This window comes from Pseudopodoces humilis, chromosome 22 (genome assembly GCF_049639895.1).
Source record: "Pseudopodoces humilis isolate 2021_Gansu_Grassland_sample_001 chromosome 22, ASM4963989v1, whole genome shotgun sequence".
NCBI classification, from domain to species: domain Eukaryota; kingdom Metazoa; phylum Chordata; class Aves; order Passeriformes; family Paridae; genus Pseudopodoces; species Pseudopodoces humilis.
The window spans coordinates 1,127,695-1,145,765 of NC_142221.1; positions in this window are offsets into that span (position 1 = coordinate 1,127,695).

The window sequence follows — 18,071 nt, forward strand, 5'->3', positions numbered from 1 at the left end:
CAGAGAGAAGCATTTTTTTCTTTTAATCTTTGCATAAAGAATGATCCTGCAGCAGCTGCCCTGCCCTGGGGGGGACAGGGCAAACACACTGCTGCCCCCAAAGACACCCCTGTCCTCTGCTGTGTCTGTGGCAGCGACTGCCAGGCACTGGGCAGGGCTGCCTGTGCCTCCACCTGGAGCAGCAGTCGTTGGGCTGTGTTCCCAGGGCCTTCCCAGTAAAGCCCAGCTAGACAGGTTTCTTTAGTCCTTGTCTAGCAAAGCCCAGTGTATGAGCCCAACTCTTCTGGCTGCATGCTTGTTTTTAAAAAAACAGAAAACCCAGAATTGCCACATTGTCCAAACACTTTCTGTAAACAAATCCAAACACTCAAGCAAGGGCTGCTCAAGCTCTGCTGGTGAAGAAGCTGAAGACGAGATTGCAAATGACTTGCAGTGGGTCTCCTTCAAATGCTGAACTGAGTCTCATAGGCTGTGTTATATAAATGTCCAAACTCTCCCAGAGCAGCCTGCTGCACTCATCCACAGTGCTGTCCTGCCCCAGTGAGCTCTCTGAAGAGACAGCAAACTGGAGTCACTTGTCCTGGTACTTTCAGCTGCTGGTCGCCTCCTCAGTCAGGGCCAGTCATCTCCTTTTCCCTGGGATCAGAGCATCACAGTGGCACATTAGCATGGAGGAGGGAACCTGGCCCAGGGGCACCTGCCATCAGCTCTGCGCTTTGGCAGGACTTGGTGTCATGGGGGAGCTGTGCTTGTGGCACACATGGCCTGGGGGATTCTGACACAGCCCAGACATGCAAGTGAAGAGTTTTCTTCTTCCCAATGTGCAAGCATGGAGCTCTGCTCGGCCCCAGCTCAGGTAGGGCCCCTGCTGCTCTTTGTGCTGGGCAGCAGCACCATGGCTGCTGTCCAGGAAGGGTCTGTCGCACCTGAGCTGCTCTGCTCAGTCCGTCTGCTGCAGATCCCTCATCTCTGGGGGCTGAGCAGAGTAATTAGAGGGCTGAGAGCTGGACAAAGCCTGTCTGGTGGATGACTAATTTACAAATGCTCAGACTGTCCACAGTCCTAAGCCAAAGAGGAAGCTTAATTAGAGACACAGGAGAAATTCATCTGGGAGAAAATTAAGGCAGAGAGAAGCCCCACCCCATCAGAGGCAGAAGGACACCCTCAGTGCAGCCCGTTCCTTCAGGGAATCCTGCTGGCACAGGGCAGGGACCAGGGCTTTGCTTGGAAGCAAAGGGCAAGTGGTGGCCCTGTGCCTAAAAGCAAAAAGGGCACTGCCATTGCTCATTGAGGCTCACTCCCTCCTGCTTTGGGAAGCTCTGACAGGATGCACTGTTCAGCTCAAGCACCTCTCCAGGGCTGCAGGGCCCGGCCTTATGTTGGCAATTCCAGCTCAGGCTAATGGGGTCTGCGGGGAAGCTGTTTCACACTCAATTCTGCTGTTCGACACTGTGGGCTGCAAAGTGGGGGGTGCTGCGCAAGCTGCTCTGGCAATATGTTTGCACGGATCCCACTGGATCCTCAGTGATCTCTCAGGATCCAGTCTGCTTCCTCAGCTCTAGAAAACAAGTGAGTGAACAGCTCAAATCTTTCTGTGCCACGCTGGGGTACAGCAGTGTCACACGGTAGGAGCCGCCTAGCTCTGCATCACATCAGGGCAACAGACACAATTCAGCCCAGGCTAGAGCCTGTCACAGCACCAGGAGTGCCAGCAGCTTGTGTAACAGCATCTGGGGCTGTGCCAGTCGTTCCCAAAAAACCTGGAGCTGCTGCATTGCATGCCCACAGCCTCTGCAAGTGGGGAGCTGAGTTAGGATGTGCAAGGCCTTTCCCTGCTTGTTCCATATCACAGATTTCTGTTTTTGTGATGAACACGGAGGGGAAAGTCTGGTTTGCACACCTGTAAAGCAAGGCGGCTGCTCTGTACAGCGGGAACAGCTTTGCTCTGATGCTCCCAAAGCCAAGGTGACTCCCGAGCTGCTCACCCCGAAGGCTTCCTACAACCAGACCCAGCCCTCCGGGGTGCTGAGGGTACCCGTGACACCGCGGGGTGTGGCTTCCCTCTGTTCTAAAAGTTTTCAGCTAAAGACACGCACTGCTGGTTTGTTTGATGAGGGCTCTGTGATATCCCCCAAGGGAGGTGAGTTTCTTCTCGCATCCTTGGGCCTTTCACAAGGGACTGCTGACTTGTGCATTTGGGGACCAAATGCCACGAAGGGGCTGCCTAGGCACACAGAGTGGCACTGGGTCCTTCACACTGAGCATGGCTACAGATGGGGAAGAGGGAACAGGGGAAGAAGAAGAACAGCTTCGACAGCGTGACTGACCAAGGCAGTCATTTGAGAAACACTGGGATACCTGTCCTGGCCAGCTCAGTACCAGGTCCTAGTTCCAGGGACAAGGAGAGATGAACTCCAGGGCTGTAGGGCCCATGGAAACAGGGATGTTCTCTCTGCCCTGGGGTAAATGGTGTCTTGAGGAGGAGGTCCCGGTGAGGGGACAGGGGACATGTGGTTGTGCTTTGGCAGGCCAGATCTGCCCTGTCACCCCAGCCTGAAGTGACACCTGCCAAGCCCTTCCACTCGGCTGGGAGAGATTAAAGGATGAAGTGGCTGGCAGTTAAGGCTCAGTTCATTAGAAAGAGTCCTGTTAATTGGGTATTAACTGGCCTCTGCTGGGGATCAGGGACACATGGGCTGGGAATACAGGAGCTGCAGTGTGATGCTTGTCAGACATTTGAACTTTGGCAGGCTGGTGTAGATGGCATGGGGAGGGCAGCCCAGCCCTCAGCTGGCACATCAGGCCATGCCCCTCGGAGATTCACGGCTCCTATTGTCTTGGCCAGACTAATCCCTTTTACTGGGCTGCTGGTCTGGTGTTTCCTCCCCATCCCAGATTGTCTATCACACCTCTTGGGTTTTTCTCAGTTTAAAAATACATGTTTAGGGCTTAATCTGTGCTGCTTTAGGGCACAAAGACCAGGCTGGCCCTGAGATCACCTGATGTTAAGTCCTGAAACAAAGCCCTTAGGGCAGAGTCCTCATACTCTGGCACTAAAGTCTCAATTCCTGTCGCCTGGAAACATAACAGGATTGTCTCCGTTTAGTGGGATTATGTCTGAGAAAGCCTTTTGTTACTGCCACTCTCTGCTGCAGGGTTGACAGCTGAATCAAACCAGATGGGAGTCCCACGGTCAGAAGGAGGAAATGGTGCAGGGTTGATCTTGGACAAGCCCCTCCATTGCCCTACACTCAGCCTCTCCTCCCCGGGGCAGGGGTGAGGAAAGGCCCGCAGGGATCGAAAGGCTTTTGCTGCAGCCATGCCAGGAAGCTGGGAGCAGCTCGAGGAGGGCAGGGGTTCCTGGCAGTTGTGTCCCTCCTTGACCCCAGAAGCGAGCCTCCAATGCCAGAACACATCCTGCAGTGTGTGCCCTCGGGGGACAAACGGGGCACTGCTGGCAATAGCAGGTCACAGCCACAGGGAGCTAAGGAAACCTGGGAGCAGCGGGATCAGATGGGAACACGAGGCTTCCCAGACAGATTGTGTGTCCCCGTTGTGTCAAGCCCCAGCAGTGTCCCTCCCAACAGCACCCAGTGCTACAGACCAGGCCTCTGCGTTCTCAGGGCCGCTGGTGTGAAACTTCCCAGCCTGAGTTCGCCCTGAGCACTACCTGAGGAGGAGGAGGAGGCTGCTGAGGGGCCTCTCAACACCGAGCTGCACCCAGCCCCCTCCCCCTGACACTTCCAGAGCTGCAGCATTGACGGAAGCCTCTCTACCTCTAAGGCATGAGATATGCTATACACAGCAAGGAGGTTTGCCTAATTAACTCCGATTGTATATGACATTGTCATGTTGATTTACTAAATATACGTGGGAAATCTCTTTATTTCACCAGCTGATTGGTGACATAATCTGGGTCTGTAAGGAGCAGCCTTGACACCAATTCCCTCTGGTTATGTTACCTGTCTTTTCCACCTGCAATCGCATCAATGAAGCCCACAAGGAACTTCAATAACTAATTTATTCATTTTGCTTCTGATTTATAGTAAAAAGGAAAGGATGTCAGGATACACTTGTCTAGAATGACAATCAAGCCCAGAACCCTTCCAAGCTCGTGCCTTCTCAAGAAGTAGAAGGCTTCACCTTAGCAGCATGTGCACCGTGCTGATCGCAATTACCAACACTTCTGTGTTACTGCAGACTCTCGCCAGCTGGGATAAAGTTTCCAGGTAACACAAGGCTGAAAAAGTCAGTTACCTTGTTCCCTTATCTGCTAAAGGTATGGCATCCCTGACTGACACATGGCATGTTCAACCATGCTCCTCATGTCCCCACTTGCACCAGAACAATTCTCCAGATTTACCAGGCTGTGCTGAGATCCTCCTTTTGCACAGTGCTGTGGTGTCCACAGAGCCCTGGGACAACTTATGTGAGCAGCAGGCACAGGGAGAAGACTCAGGTTGATGCAAAAGAATCCACAACTGTCTGTGGATGAGTCCCAGTAAACTGCAGTATGGCTCAGACTTCCTCTTAATTCAACCTTATTGATACAGATATTCAATCAGTATTTGCTACCCAAAGAAAATGGACTCCAAACCAGCTCCACAATCTCATACTAAAGCCTCTCCTGTCTCATGTGACATGTGAAATTTTCAGAAGTTTGTATTGGCAGGAAACTGTTTCCAGTATCTGACCATGTGCCAGGAGGTCAAGGCTTTCCTCCTGAGATGGAGAGCAGAGGAATAATTACTGCTCTCCTCTTTGGAGGGCCCCAGTGAAATCTCTTTCCAAAAGAGAATACAGTTCCTGGTGATCTGAGAAGCAGCAGTTGTTCATGAGTGGTGCCTGCAGAGCACTGCTGAGAATGTCAAACACCCAGGTTTGCTCTAACAGGGTCGGTCTGTGCACTGTGCAGCTCCTGCAGAACCTGATGTGAACTTCTCCAGGCTAAGAGAGACCAGGAGCCACATTCCCTGCTCTCAGCACAGCAGTGGAAGGAGTACTGCTGTGCACCATTCATCCCACCCTGGCTCAGCATATCCTAGGCTGCTTCAGTGGCATTTCCCATTTCCCACAACACTGCTTTGATTTGTTTCCCACACGGGGAGGTGCTTTTAAGGCTTAGTCCACAATGAAGCAGTGGTTCTTGGGGGCTGGCAATGTCAGTGGCCTTACACTGGCAGAGGTACCCTGGGAGACCAAGAATGCCTCCTTCAGCAGTTCTCTGAGCTGCTCCAATTTCTGCCTGGAACAACTAAAGTTACAGACCAAACCCACTTCCTCCCGCACACAGACTGTCCTCATCAATGCAGCTCTCCTGATCGCAGTGAAACCAGAGCCTCATTTGGCAGAGCAATCAGGGGAGCAGGGTTAGCTGCTCAAGGGGATGTGCAGATACTCTGCGTCAGGCGTGGAGCCCAGCTCAGCAGCAGGGAAAGCGGAGGACAGGGAACACGCAACTCCATTGGAGGAGAGCCTAGTTAAGACCCGTCTGTGTCAGCCCAAAGCTTAATCTGGATTGATGCAAACTGCAGAAAGTATCATTAGAGACTGTCTGGGGAAGTCACAGAGCTTCTCTGCTCCCTTCTTGTCTTCTGCAATAATAGAGATATTTCTGTTTACAAAGGTGGACTTGATCCTCAGAATTTCCTCTGTAGATCTCTAGTATTTGCATGTGTCACCCTGTTTTCCCTGGCTCATTAATCACTTCTCTGTGCTTGTCAAAGTGGAGCAGCGCCTGCTGTGCTCCCACAACCTGCTAGAGGGGCCCCAGGCTGTGTTCGTGCTGCTGCAGTAGAGCTGTGTTATGGCACTTGGGCACACAGCCCCTGGCGTGCCCGACATGCCCCCACAGCCCCTCGGCAACTCAGGGCACAGTCCTGGCACAGCACATGGCTCATGCCTGCTTTCCTGGCTGTGGAACAAAAAACTTTCCCTAAACTCCAAAAAAACATCTTCCCCCTTCCCAGGGGCCAGTCTGCTGCCCAACCTTCCCTGTGCCTCCACTGAGCCCGGGACAGGGCAGCCACCCTGGGGAGTGGGAGATCTGTAGAGGAGGAGAATGTGTCAGCAACATGTCAGGATTGCTCCTGAGCCAAGACACAGACAGTCCATGTCCAGTCTCAGCCAGGTTTGTGGCTCAGGCCTGTCTCAGGAACAGTGAGGTTTGTCTCTGCAGTGTGCAGCATCTCTGGCTGATTAGGAGCAAAGCCCATCTCCTCCTTCCTGCCTTTCCCATCAGCTGAAGCACACGGCTTACAGGAACGGTTCCTTGTTTTTTTGTCTCCTATTTTTAATGACCAATCTCTGTGATTGGCATGAGGAGCTGAGTCCTGGTAGGGCTGGGGAAATTCAATATTGCTAAGACCAGGACAGGAAACAGCAATGTGTTCCTGCAGTCACAACTCCACATTAAGTAATTTGTGTATTAAACTGAAGATGACATTATGAAATGCTGAAATTATCTGGGTCTATTCCAGTTTACAGGGCAAAATAAACTTAAAGGGGTTCAGTTTGGTAATTCTAGGACACCTATCAGCTTGTTATCACGCTTTGAAGCATGTATTTAAGCATTTTGCAGAGCTGATCTATTGGGGTGGAGCCAGCACCAAGTGAGGTTCAGTCACAAAAGCTTGTGCAGAGCGAGGAACGTGCTGACAACCCCTTGGTGAGTCCCAGGGCCATGGGACTGTGGGGTCCCTGATCCACAGGACAGTGGGATCCCTGGTCCAATGCTCATCTGCTATGTTCAGTCTTAACAGCTGAAGCTACAAGAGCTGCCACGTGGTCCCAGATAAGGTGGCTCTGCAAGATCCCTATTGCATCAAGCAAGGCAGGGATGACTGCGGCAGGAGATGTTTCTCTGGGCACTGAAGGGGAAAATCCCACAGGCTAAGGTAGTTCTTTCCATTTGAAGATTTTAACAAAAATGTCCCTGTGCTTGCTGCTCTGCAGAGCGCAGTGAGACACTTCTGCAAAGCTGGGTCTCTCAGGAGGTTGCCAGACTGCCTATTTTTAGTCAAGTCAGAAGAACTCCAAGGTAGTGCCAGTCAGGGCTGAGTGACACTCAGAAGGGCAGCTGGGCTCTGACCCAGGCGTGGAAAAAGTGAACTCTGCCTCATCTCCAGTGTCAGAGCTGTGGAGCTGAGAGCTCCCGCAGCCGAGACTGGCACATGCTGCCTTTCCTCACTTTGCCCTGCTTTGCTCTGCACCCCACACGGAGACCAGGCTGGGACCTGGGCACTTGCTCTGAGCGTGTCCATGTCCATGTAGGGCTGTGAGACTCACTGAGGCTTCTGTTCTATCTCCTCCCAGTTTAAACTACTCTCCTGGGAAAATCAGAATTTGAAGGACAGTGTGAAATTTAAGCTTAATGTAAAGGTACTTCTGAAGTTCCATTGAAAGTTAAAATGAAACCCTGCAAAACTCTGATTGAGTCCCATCAATAGTTATTAAATTTATCAAAGGAGTCTGATTTCCAAGTTACTGATTTGTGTGCTGAGCAGATGAACATTGAAAAGAAAAAACCAAGACCACAGAAATCTAGGAGGGCATTGCCAGAATCATACCATAACACAATCACTGGAAGATAGTTCATTTAAGGTTTTTCAATGTCAAGTTAAAAGAAGAAATACAAAAAATCTGTTGTCATCAGAAATGCAACTGAACTGCCATAATCCTATGGATTGTTTCAGGTAGAAGCACCTGAAATGCCTTTTGCACAGCATGTGATAATTTCTACCCCACTGTTCATTAGGAAATAGCAACAAAAGCCTTGCAAATAAACACTCATGCATGTCTGTGAAAGGGAGGAGTAGGCTGGTGGAGCAACTCTGCCCTCCTCACTAACTCACTTAATGATGTGCTTAAATATAAACTGCTGCTTAGTCACATACCCACAGATACACACACACTTCCAATCATATTTTGTTCATCCCAAACTTAGTATTTCTATTAAAAACCTCTGCAAATGCAGAAAGCCAAGACATACCCCCAGTATTGAACGGCAATTAAGCAATTTGTTTTCCTCTAAAACTTGTCTTCTGTAATCTTCATCAAGAAAACCAAGCAAACCTAAAACAAATTAGTATAGATATGCCTGCTCAAAGTAAATAATTGTTAGAGCAATCTCCCTACTGGGTAGGGCTTAATTCTCTTCTTTTCTGTTTACAGAGCCACTGCCAAAGAAAGGACATGTTTCATTTTCTCCAGTTCACTGCGGTGATCTAATGGACCAGAGTGGATTCACTAAAGCTCCAGAGCATGGTATAAATGGGAAACAGCCATTAAACTATGCAAGAACAAGACAAATCAACCCTTTCTAGCTTCAGGTCCTCTACATGGCCCATGGGATTGAGCTAATGCAAGAACTAGGCAAAGAGAAAACGAAGGATGCAGTCCCTTAATGACGGGAGCTGCCTTCCCTCGGGGACAGAATGCTTCCCTGCAAGCAAGACGGAGGGACACTGTGAGGGGACATGGTGGCAGGGAGCTCTGTGGTGAAGGTAGCAGGGGAAGGGGATTTTCCACATTGCATCTTATAGGGAAGGAGTTTGAGGAGCCTGTGGCAGAGTTTCCCTGGCCCAGGGAAGGCACAGGACTGTTTTCAGCTGAGGCCAGGGTGTTCAGGACAGAGACAGCCCCACACCCCAGCCCCAGGTTGCTCTATTGTCCTCCATAATAGAGTCACAACTCCAATATTGTGGAGTCTATTGTGTCCTCCACAATAGACTGCCCACAGTCAATGGCAGTTCAAATTCCCTTTGACTCAGTCCCTCTGGAGCAGCTCTGCATTTATTTGACTGACTTTGGGGAGCAGTCCTTGGCATAAGTGATCAGGAAAAGAAATTTTCCAAGTCACCTGAGTCAGCATCACTCACTCAGCAGCCCAACCTGTCCCTCCCACACAAGGTACTCAGACTGGCACTGCTTACAGGCTCTCCCAGTCTAGGCACCAGGAACAAGCCTGTGGACAGTGTCACTCTCAGCCCAAAAGAGCAGAGCTGCAGTCTGGAACATCTGTGATCAATATATGGAATCAGAGTGTGAAATAGTTGCTGCAGAACGGAAGTGAAAGTCCTGTTTTGACACTGCACCGTGTTCTGGGAACAGGCACAGAACAAGAGATCAGTCACTGCTGTGCCCTCGTGCTCTGGCCAGCACAGTCACAGGGCTGAAACAATGCCACTTCCTGTGAAAAATGATTCCAATTCCAGTGCACATCCCACTTCCCAGCCCAATGCAGTTTCTCCCAATTCCACTCTATTTCTACCTCTGCTCCAATGCTATGTCCCTTTGAAACCCTGTGAACACATCTGTCCTGTCTTTTCAGAGGGTTCCTTTCACTCTTTTCCCCCACATCTCTTTCCACAGCCTTGCTTGGTTTCTCTGCTGTGAAAATGCCCACACCAGCCTTGCTGCAAGGCGTGAAGAGGAGTTGCTCCACTAAATGAGCAAAAAAACGCTGGATGAAGATCCAAGGAGAGGGCAGGCAGCACATCCTGTATTTCCAGGGTATGCTGGAAAATGACTATGAAGACCTGCAGTATACTTGTTGCTGTTGGGACTGCATGTCTGTGCCTCTGTGTGTGCTGACATTCAAACAGGACAGGAGAGCGTTGCTGTTCCCACTGTTTGCTCCATTTGGGCTCAGCACTGTGAGTGGACTCGGATCCTGTCTCTGACTTTCCTCCCTGCTGTTCAGTGTCCCAATGCAGCACCATGCACAGCTTTGGAAAGTGCACTTGAGAGTGTGACCCACTGAAAGGCATTTACAGCTAATGGGAAATGGCAGAGAGAGAATAAATATGCATTTTTCAAAAGCCGATATAAAAAAAGTGTAGAATTAAGCTAGTGAAACAGAAATTACAGCTGGAGCCCGTGATCCAGGTGGAATAACTGAACAGCTGGAGGCCTTGTCCTTGAGATGACAGGGTAGCTTGTTCTTCAGACAGGTATTAACCACTTGTACTTTTCCGGATCTATTTCAACGTCTTTTTGCAGTCTTGTTACAGACTTGTTTCAAAACAATGTTCCCTTCTCCTTACACCAACATAAAATTTAAAAAAAAAGAGTCATAAAACACAGAGTGGCCACACAAGCAATTGGAGGTATGGCAGTTCCTACCCACTGGGTATAATTTTTAACAACCCAAACCAGCTCCAGAATAAAGCACAGAAAATGTCAGCCCTTTGTATGAAAGGGCTTTTGAAAAAGCCAAGCTGATTCCAATTTGCCAGAGGCATTAAGACAGCATATGTCACAGTGCCTGGGAACTGAGAGGAGCAGAGTTGGCTCCAACACGCCGGATAACAGAGCCGCTACTGCAGGTCCAGCGAGCTCCGGCTGCCACCCTGCTCCTGGTAGCAGTTTCCAGCATGCTGGCACTCGGTGCAGGCCACCTGCAAGCCAGATCTGGTCTGTTGGAGGAAACTGGGACCTCTTTTGGTTGCCCAGCTGCAGCTCAGCTCATTTGCACGAGGCAGGCTGCCACATGAGAGCTGCTCGAGGAAGCACCAGGAGGGAAACCAATCTGCTGCCTCCACACACAAGATGGAGAGGAGGGAGCAGCCCTGCCCTTGCTTCCACAGGGAGCACAAGGGGTTGTGTGGCAGGCAGGAGAAGGCAGGGGCTGTCTCCTCACAAATACGCTCTCTATTGCCATCTCTTCCCACGCCTGGCCATTTATCAGATACAACTTCTTTCTCTGTAGTCATGCATTCCTGCTCTCCTGCCAGAACTCAATCTCAGAGCTAACAGCAGAGATGGCTGAGCTGTCCATGCCCATACATACCCCGGTATCCTCTTTCCTGCTCCAGTTGCAGGGTGTCTGCTCAACTACTTGTGGAGAAACAATAACATTGTCCCTCTACAGTCAATTGTCAGCCTCCAGAAGAGCAGAGCTGTTCAAGGCTATTTATGTTTCAATAAAAAACAGTGAAAATACAAGAACAGCAAAGAACGAGAGATCTCTGTCCTCTGGAGTGAAAAATTAGCCATTCCCATCTCTATCAGCCTATTTTCTTACCAGAAACCAGTGGCCAGGTGGGATGGACAGGAATGAGTCAGACCCAGGACTGGTCATAAAGTGGGAAGGAAATGAGAAGCACTGTCTGTGCAAAATGTGCTTATCAGAGGTCTGGAATGAAAATGTTCATTTTCTTAGGGAATGTTTTTAGTGGAAATGTTCCAAGTATTTTTGTTAAGAAAAAGGCCTAATGCTTCAATTTTTTCACTGTTACTTTTTTTCGTTACAGAGAAAAGTTTTTAAACCATGTAGAGGCTGTTATTAGAGGGATAAAATGTTCTTCTGACATTAGCCTGCAGCGAACATCCCAGGAATGCCAGTTTACTGGTAGGAATGATCACAGCCCAGCAAGTCCTAAAGCACCCTGAAAGAATCTTCCATAAAGGGAATTATGGGCTCATAAACCACCTTTTGCACCTGATGCCATGAGTTATGCTCCCCTGGTTTGGGAAGGAAAATGCTACCACGTGCACTGCATGTCAAACCAGAGCGATGCAAACTTCAGTTGTACAGGCTGGCAGCTTCCTGTCAAAAACAAACTGCAGACCAAGAGCTCCTCATTACTACCTCAGTCATTTCAAAGCGTAAATGTAATTATCATGATCTGATCAGGGACAACAGAGAAAGAGGCATAATTTGCTGACAACAGTATCTGCAATAATTAATCTCCCAGATCTTGTCTTACAGGGTCATGGATGTCTTGAAATGGGAAATGGGATGCTTATATCATTTGAGTCCCTTTAATCATCTGTACCAGCCAGGATGACTCAGGGACTCCCACCCCAAGTCTGGTGTGTCCAGAGGGGACAGGCAGGGCTCAGGTGCTCCCAGGGCTCAGCAGGGTCCCCTTTCCTTCCCCTTTCTTTCCAGGGACCAGGACACAGCAAATCAGGAGGAAAAGCCCTGCTTTCAGTTAAGAAGGAGCTGTAAAGCCTTTACAGATGTCAGTCCACAAGTATTTATCATCTGGAGTAGTTCAGAATGAAGGCTGCAGCCCTGAACTGAAATGCCATCCAATTCATCCCCCAGCTCTGGGTTTACAACGGGTGGGTGTGGGGAAGTTTCAGCTCTACTGAAGGCTAAGGAGACACCCAGATGAGGTGCAAGATCAGTAACCAGACGGCGTCTCGAGCAGGCTTGTGGGCAGGGAGGAGTCAGGCACAACAGACAGGCCACCAGCAGGGTTTAGAGAAGCCAAGCCAGGCATTAACCCTGCCCTGTGATGTGCTGGAGGAGCTCAGCACCCAAAGCCTCACTAGTCCATGGTCTTGCTGACGCTGCCCATAACAAAGCAGTGATGGTCTGTGGGAATAGCTGGACGCCATGCTGAAAACGCCTTCACTCCCTCACAAAAATTAAGGATGTGAATCATATCCTCCCTGTGCTCTGTCTGAAAGCAAAGGGCTTCATTTCAGCCACCCAGCTTGCCCCAGGAGGGAAGGGATGCCATGAACAGGGCACGTGTGTTCCCAGGTCTGCCCACGTGCTGCTGGTCCTCACGGCATCCAGGCAGGTGGGTGGTGCAGCAGGAGATGGGAATCGGCTGGTGCTGCTCTAGCAGCAACACACAGTATAAATGAGCCTCAGAGAGTAGTATTTCTTTCATGGGGGAAAAAAAACCCTGCTCACTTGAAAAGCAGCTGAAACACAGATTAAAAAGGGAGCCTGAAAGAGGCAAATGGAGCCAGAATGCAGCTGCATTTGGAGGCACCATTTCCAGCACTGAGCTCTGGCCCCTGGGCTGAGATTGCCTCACTTTGCTCCCTGGAATGAGGCCTGTCAAAACTCTCCTACCTTTGATCACCTTTTGCAGGAAAATTATGTACACATTAGATGCTCATTAACATTTATGTAAGTCATCTGCTGCAGTAGCAGCTTATCTTGTCTGCTACTTGACTGGGGGAAAAAAAAAGAAAACTCACAAAAGGCCTGCACAGAAGAGCCCCAGGACCACAGCACTGGAATGATGGTGCTGTAAGGTCCATCTGATCCCTCAGCAGCAGCCTTACCCCTGTGCTCCCACATAAATTCCCACAGAGGCAGCTCCCAGCCCAAGCCTCAGCACTGCTGTACCAGGTGAAGTGGTTAACTGGATGTACTCTGCTTTTAGAAAATGGTTGGGTGAGCACAGCTGTCACCAAACAACAGCAGCAGAGCCTGAACAAATGCATTCACTGGAAATCAGATAATAGAGGTGGGAAGTGTCCTGTGATCCATTTAACTGTGCCTGCTCCCAAGAGAACACCACAGAGACTGCTGGATTTGGTTAACCAGCATGACCGTGCACACATACAGGGTGGAATGCACTCGCACCAGCAGCCCTGGGCAGCACAGGACATGTGTCCCTGCTGGCAGGACAGTTCATGTAGCCCTGCTGGCAGGATGGGATGTATATAGCCCTGCTGGCAGGATGGGATGTATATAGCCCTGCTGGCAGGACAGTTCATGTAGCCCTGCTGGCAGGATGGGATGTATATAGCCCTGCTGGCAGGATGGGATGTATATAGCCCTGCTGGCAGGATGGGATGTATATAGCCCTGCTGGCAGGACAGTTCATGTAGCCCTGCTGGCAGGATGGGATGTATATAGCCCTGCTGGCAGGATGGGATGTATATAGCCCTGCTGGCAGGATGGGATGTATATAGCCCTGCTGGCAGGACAGTTCACGAGGCTCTGCCCGCAGGCTGCAGGCAGCAGCACGGACTGCACTAATGGGCTCTGGGATCAGGTCTCCTGGGAGGGATGGGCTCTGTGCTCCGGCCAGGACTCATTTCTCTGAGCTTGTTGCTTCACAGAGCCTGTTGAGCAGACGAAATCTCATCAAAGCACTGTGTGGCGTTCACACTGAGCCAGGTGAGTCTCACAGGCTCCCCTGCTCACCTGGCTCAGACAGACTCAGACTACTCTTCCCACTGCTGGCTTAATAATTAAGGAGTTGTTCTTAGCAGGTTAAGGACGCATCTTTCTTTACAGAGCAGCCGGCTCAGTTTACCCCTAATTGCACTCTAGGTAAGAGGTTAAGAGGAGAAAGGATCTTATTATCTGGGTAAGCTGGAAAAAAAAAAAATCCCCAACCAGGGGGGCCAGTGCAGCTGTTCCTGTTTCTCCAAGGGCAGGACTCAGCGTCTGGAGCCTCCCCAGAGCCTCATCCCTACCCCAGAGAATTAATTATCTGCTCTTTGTGCCCGGGCAGAGAGAAGAGAGAGACGATTCCCTTGTGTTAGGAGAGGAATTGTAAGACAGACGAATTAGGGCTCGCCCAGCCTAGTTCAAAGTCGATCCCGTCCCGTCCCGGCTCGGGTCTGCGCAAGGTGTGCGGGGTCCTGCCCGTGTCCACAGCCCCGAGCTGTGCTGAAACAAGGACGGGCTGCTCCTGCTCCTGACACCGCTCAGACCAATCCCACCGAGCAGCTGAGCCTGCAGGACAGCCCCGGGCCCCGGCCGTGCTCTGCAGCCCCGGCACGGGCAGCGCTGCCTGAGGTGCCGGCGGCCCCGCGCTGGAGGAGCTGCTCCCACAGCTCCCTGAAGGACAGACCTCGGGAAACAGGCGGCAGCGGCTGAGCTCTGTTCAGCTCTGTCCTGACCAAAGAGGAGCAAGAAGGCTGCAGTGCAGAGCTATGAGCTCTCGGGGGTGAGCTCTGCAACCCCGTCACCCAGTCGGGATCTCTGCAGGACTCAGCCGGCACTGAACGAAAGACACCCAGACGACTTGATACAAACCACCGGGACAATTCACCCGCCAGGCAGAAAGAGGACTTAAGTACAGAGTTTCAGAAAAAGCGGGTTCGGGAATGCTGAAGTTCTGTAGTTGAATTTGCTTGGAACGGACAGTACAAGACACCCATCGCTCAGCAGTCATTCTGCCAAAGGAATGGGGACCCCCTTTGGCACAACACATGGTCTGTGCTCATTTCCTTGCAGATGTACTTTGGTTTCCCGTGCCACTCAGAAAACATGTGCATCTTTTCCAGGTAGGGCTGCTTCTGGACACAGCTAAGAAATGCTGGAATCCACTCTCTGGGAAGCACAGTGGATTCCCACCAGGAAGTGCTTTTCCATTTCTCGAGTGCACCACTCAGTTCTGCAGCAATTTCTCCCTCTCTGTTAACAATGTAAAGCTTTGGCAGATCACCCGACTTAAAAATAATTTAAACTGCACTTATAAAATATTTCATGAAACATTTCTAAAAACATTGCCACTTTCACTCCCCAGCCATGACAGCAGCAGTTGAAAGGAGGAGAGTGCAGTGAATTTTCTCTCTTAAACTCAGATCTCTTGAAATTTCTGCTGCTTCAAGCTGCTATTTCTATTCTGTATTCACTTAAAAGGTGTGGAAAATAGGCATATTCAATATCAGATTTTGTTGTTTTAAAACTAGTGGAAGTAAATACTTTGATCTAATCACATGTAAATTATGTGTCACTGTTAAAATATGGGACTGCATGTAAATCTCAGATACAAAAGAAGTCATCACCGTCTCCATGTAGAATGAAAAGAAATATAGAATATTAAAATCAGGAGGTTCAAGTTTATTAGCATAACAGCTACAGTTGATATTCATGTGCGCCAAAAATGCATTCACAGCAAAATAACTCAGAAAGAAGAAAAGCCCTGATTCAGCACAGTAATTTAACTCATATTTAGCTTTGAGCTCGTGCTTAAGTCCAGCTGGGCTTAAGTCCAGATGAAAAAATGTCCTCAGATAGACAAGGCAAAGTCAGTAAAAGTTGAGCAAATGATTGCAGACTGAGCAAAAAAACCATAATAGTTTTAATCTAAGTTCAGTCTTTGTTTCAAGTAAGTCCTGTTGTTACAAACCTCTTTGTCTGGGCCTAAACAAAGCTCTCCAAGGCTGATCAATTCATAATAAACACTCTCCTTGAAGGATGCGGGACAAAAGCTTTTGGGCTGCATCAATCTTGCACTGACAGCCGAAGAGAGAGAGACAGCTACAAGTAACACCAGCAGAAGCCAAGTGGAGCAAACTGGTGTGTGCGGAGAGCTGAACAGGAGCTGCTCGTCCTCTGTTTTGTATGAAAAAATGCAGTTGGGGCTTGAGCTCCCACCTGAGCCGGGCAGCAGCGCAGCGCTCTCCGGGCTCCCACTGCCTGCCCATCCTCCTAGCTGGGGGCGCACTCCCACTGCTGAGAGCTGTGCTGACAGGCGTCCGGCTCTCCCACGGGGAGGGGACAGGACACTGCCGTGTCCCTGCCCTCCGCACCGGGGGAAGGCCCCCCCTTTGCAGGAGGGGATGCCCAGGGGCAGATGCTGGTGAGGAGGAGCCGTGGGCACCACACCCAGGGATCCCTGACCTGCCAGGCGGCCGAGACTCCTCGGAGAGCCGGCAGTGCCTTGCCAGGCCACCCGCAGATTTCCCAGCTCACTGATCAGTGACCATGCGTTCCGGACCGTCAGGGCACTGAATCCACGGCTCAGGAGGGGGAGAGGCCAGACCATTACCGAGTGTCTGTCTGTCTGTCTGTCTGTCTGTCTGTCTGTCTGTCTGTCTGTCTGACTGACCCATCTCCAGCCCATGCAAACAGAGAAGCGCTTGGGGACTAGCCTGGGTGAGACCATTGAGACCATGGCCCAGTAACTGCCATGCTTGAAGAGACAGAGTGTGTTAAAAGCTGAGTAGGATAAAAACGATAGGGAATGTTTTTCAACCTCTGCTAAGTGAAAGAAACTTGCGTTACCTTTTAAGTTACAGCACCTGGTTCCCGAAGAGAAAAGGATGGAGTCTCAGCTCAAACTCATGCCAAGTCCAACAGATGCCAGCTGAAGGTAGCAGACCCTTGGACTGCCTGGGGAGGGTGGGCTGGGGCTGCTGGGCTGCAGTGGGCAATGCTGGGACAAAAGGGAGGAACTCCACAGAAGCACTGCTCACACCACCCCTCTGCTGATAACAGCAGTGTGGCTTGCTAAACCACAAGCCTTTCAGGGCAACAGCAAATTCTGACTCACTATGTACACAACACCTAGAGAAGGAAAATATATTGTCAGTGAAAGCAAAGACCTTAGGATAAAAATTACTATTGAAGAGAATTGTTTTCAAATTGGGGAAGAAACACACCTGAATAATCTGGGCAGTGGACTGTGCCTCTTGTGAGTGCAGGTGTCAGCAGCAGGGTAAAACATTTTGTCATATCTAAAAAGACTTGATGCCCTAAAAGCTCTAAACTCCAAAAAAAACTCTTTGGTGACATGAATTCAGCCATTTCCCTGCAATCTTCTTTTCCAAAGCAACAGCGAGACATCCTCTTTCAAGGCACTGCGGAGCGTTGCTGGCCCCGTGCACACAGGAGGAGATCACTGCTTCCTCTCGCTGCACATGAGGTGACTTCACTCTGTTTGCTGTGAGCTTTTGCAAAAGGTCCCTTTCATCAGCTGCCTTTGAGGTTCTTTGAAAAATGGAAATAATTAGGCATGTGTATTTTCATTGGCACAGAGAGGCTGAAGCCTGATCTGAAAGGCTTTGCCTCTGCAAGAAAATAATAGGTCCAATTAAATGTACTTTATTCTGTGAAGTTCAAACGCCATAGCTTTGGGGGCAAGAATTACGTGCAGAACATGGATAAGGTATATATAGGACTGGGGTTAAAGATACTCTGCTTGGGTTTACAAAGTAACAATGCTGGTGATTAATCAAGATGCAAAGGGTGCAAGATTGACCCTCCTGTCCAGAGGGACAAGGAAAAGTCCTGTGTCCATTGGCGCTAAGTCCACTGAGAGCCGAGTGCCTCCATCTGCATCTGCAATACCCTGCAGCCTGCTGCAGTGATGGACGTAGCTGGGATAAAAACACACTGGCCCTGAAGGGAGCTCGATCAGACCCCTAATTATCACTTGTGATTCCTTTTTCAGTTAATAGTTGCAAGAAGTTTTTAAAGTTTCAAAGGAATATAAATCTTATCAAAGTATTTCTAATTGCACGTAAATGACAGGTACCGAGTCATTTATCTTGGGCTGCAGGGAAGGGGCAGCAGAGCTCTCTAGAATCAGTGCAAAGGTCTAATATTGCATTCAAAACTCACAGAGAAATCA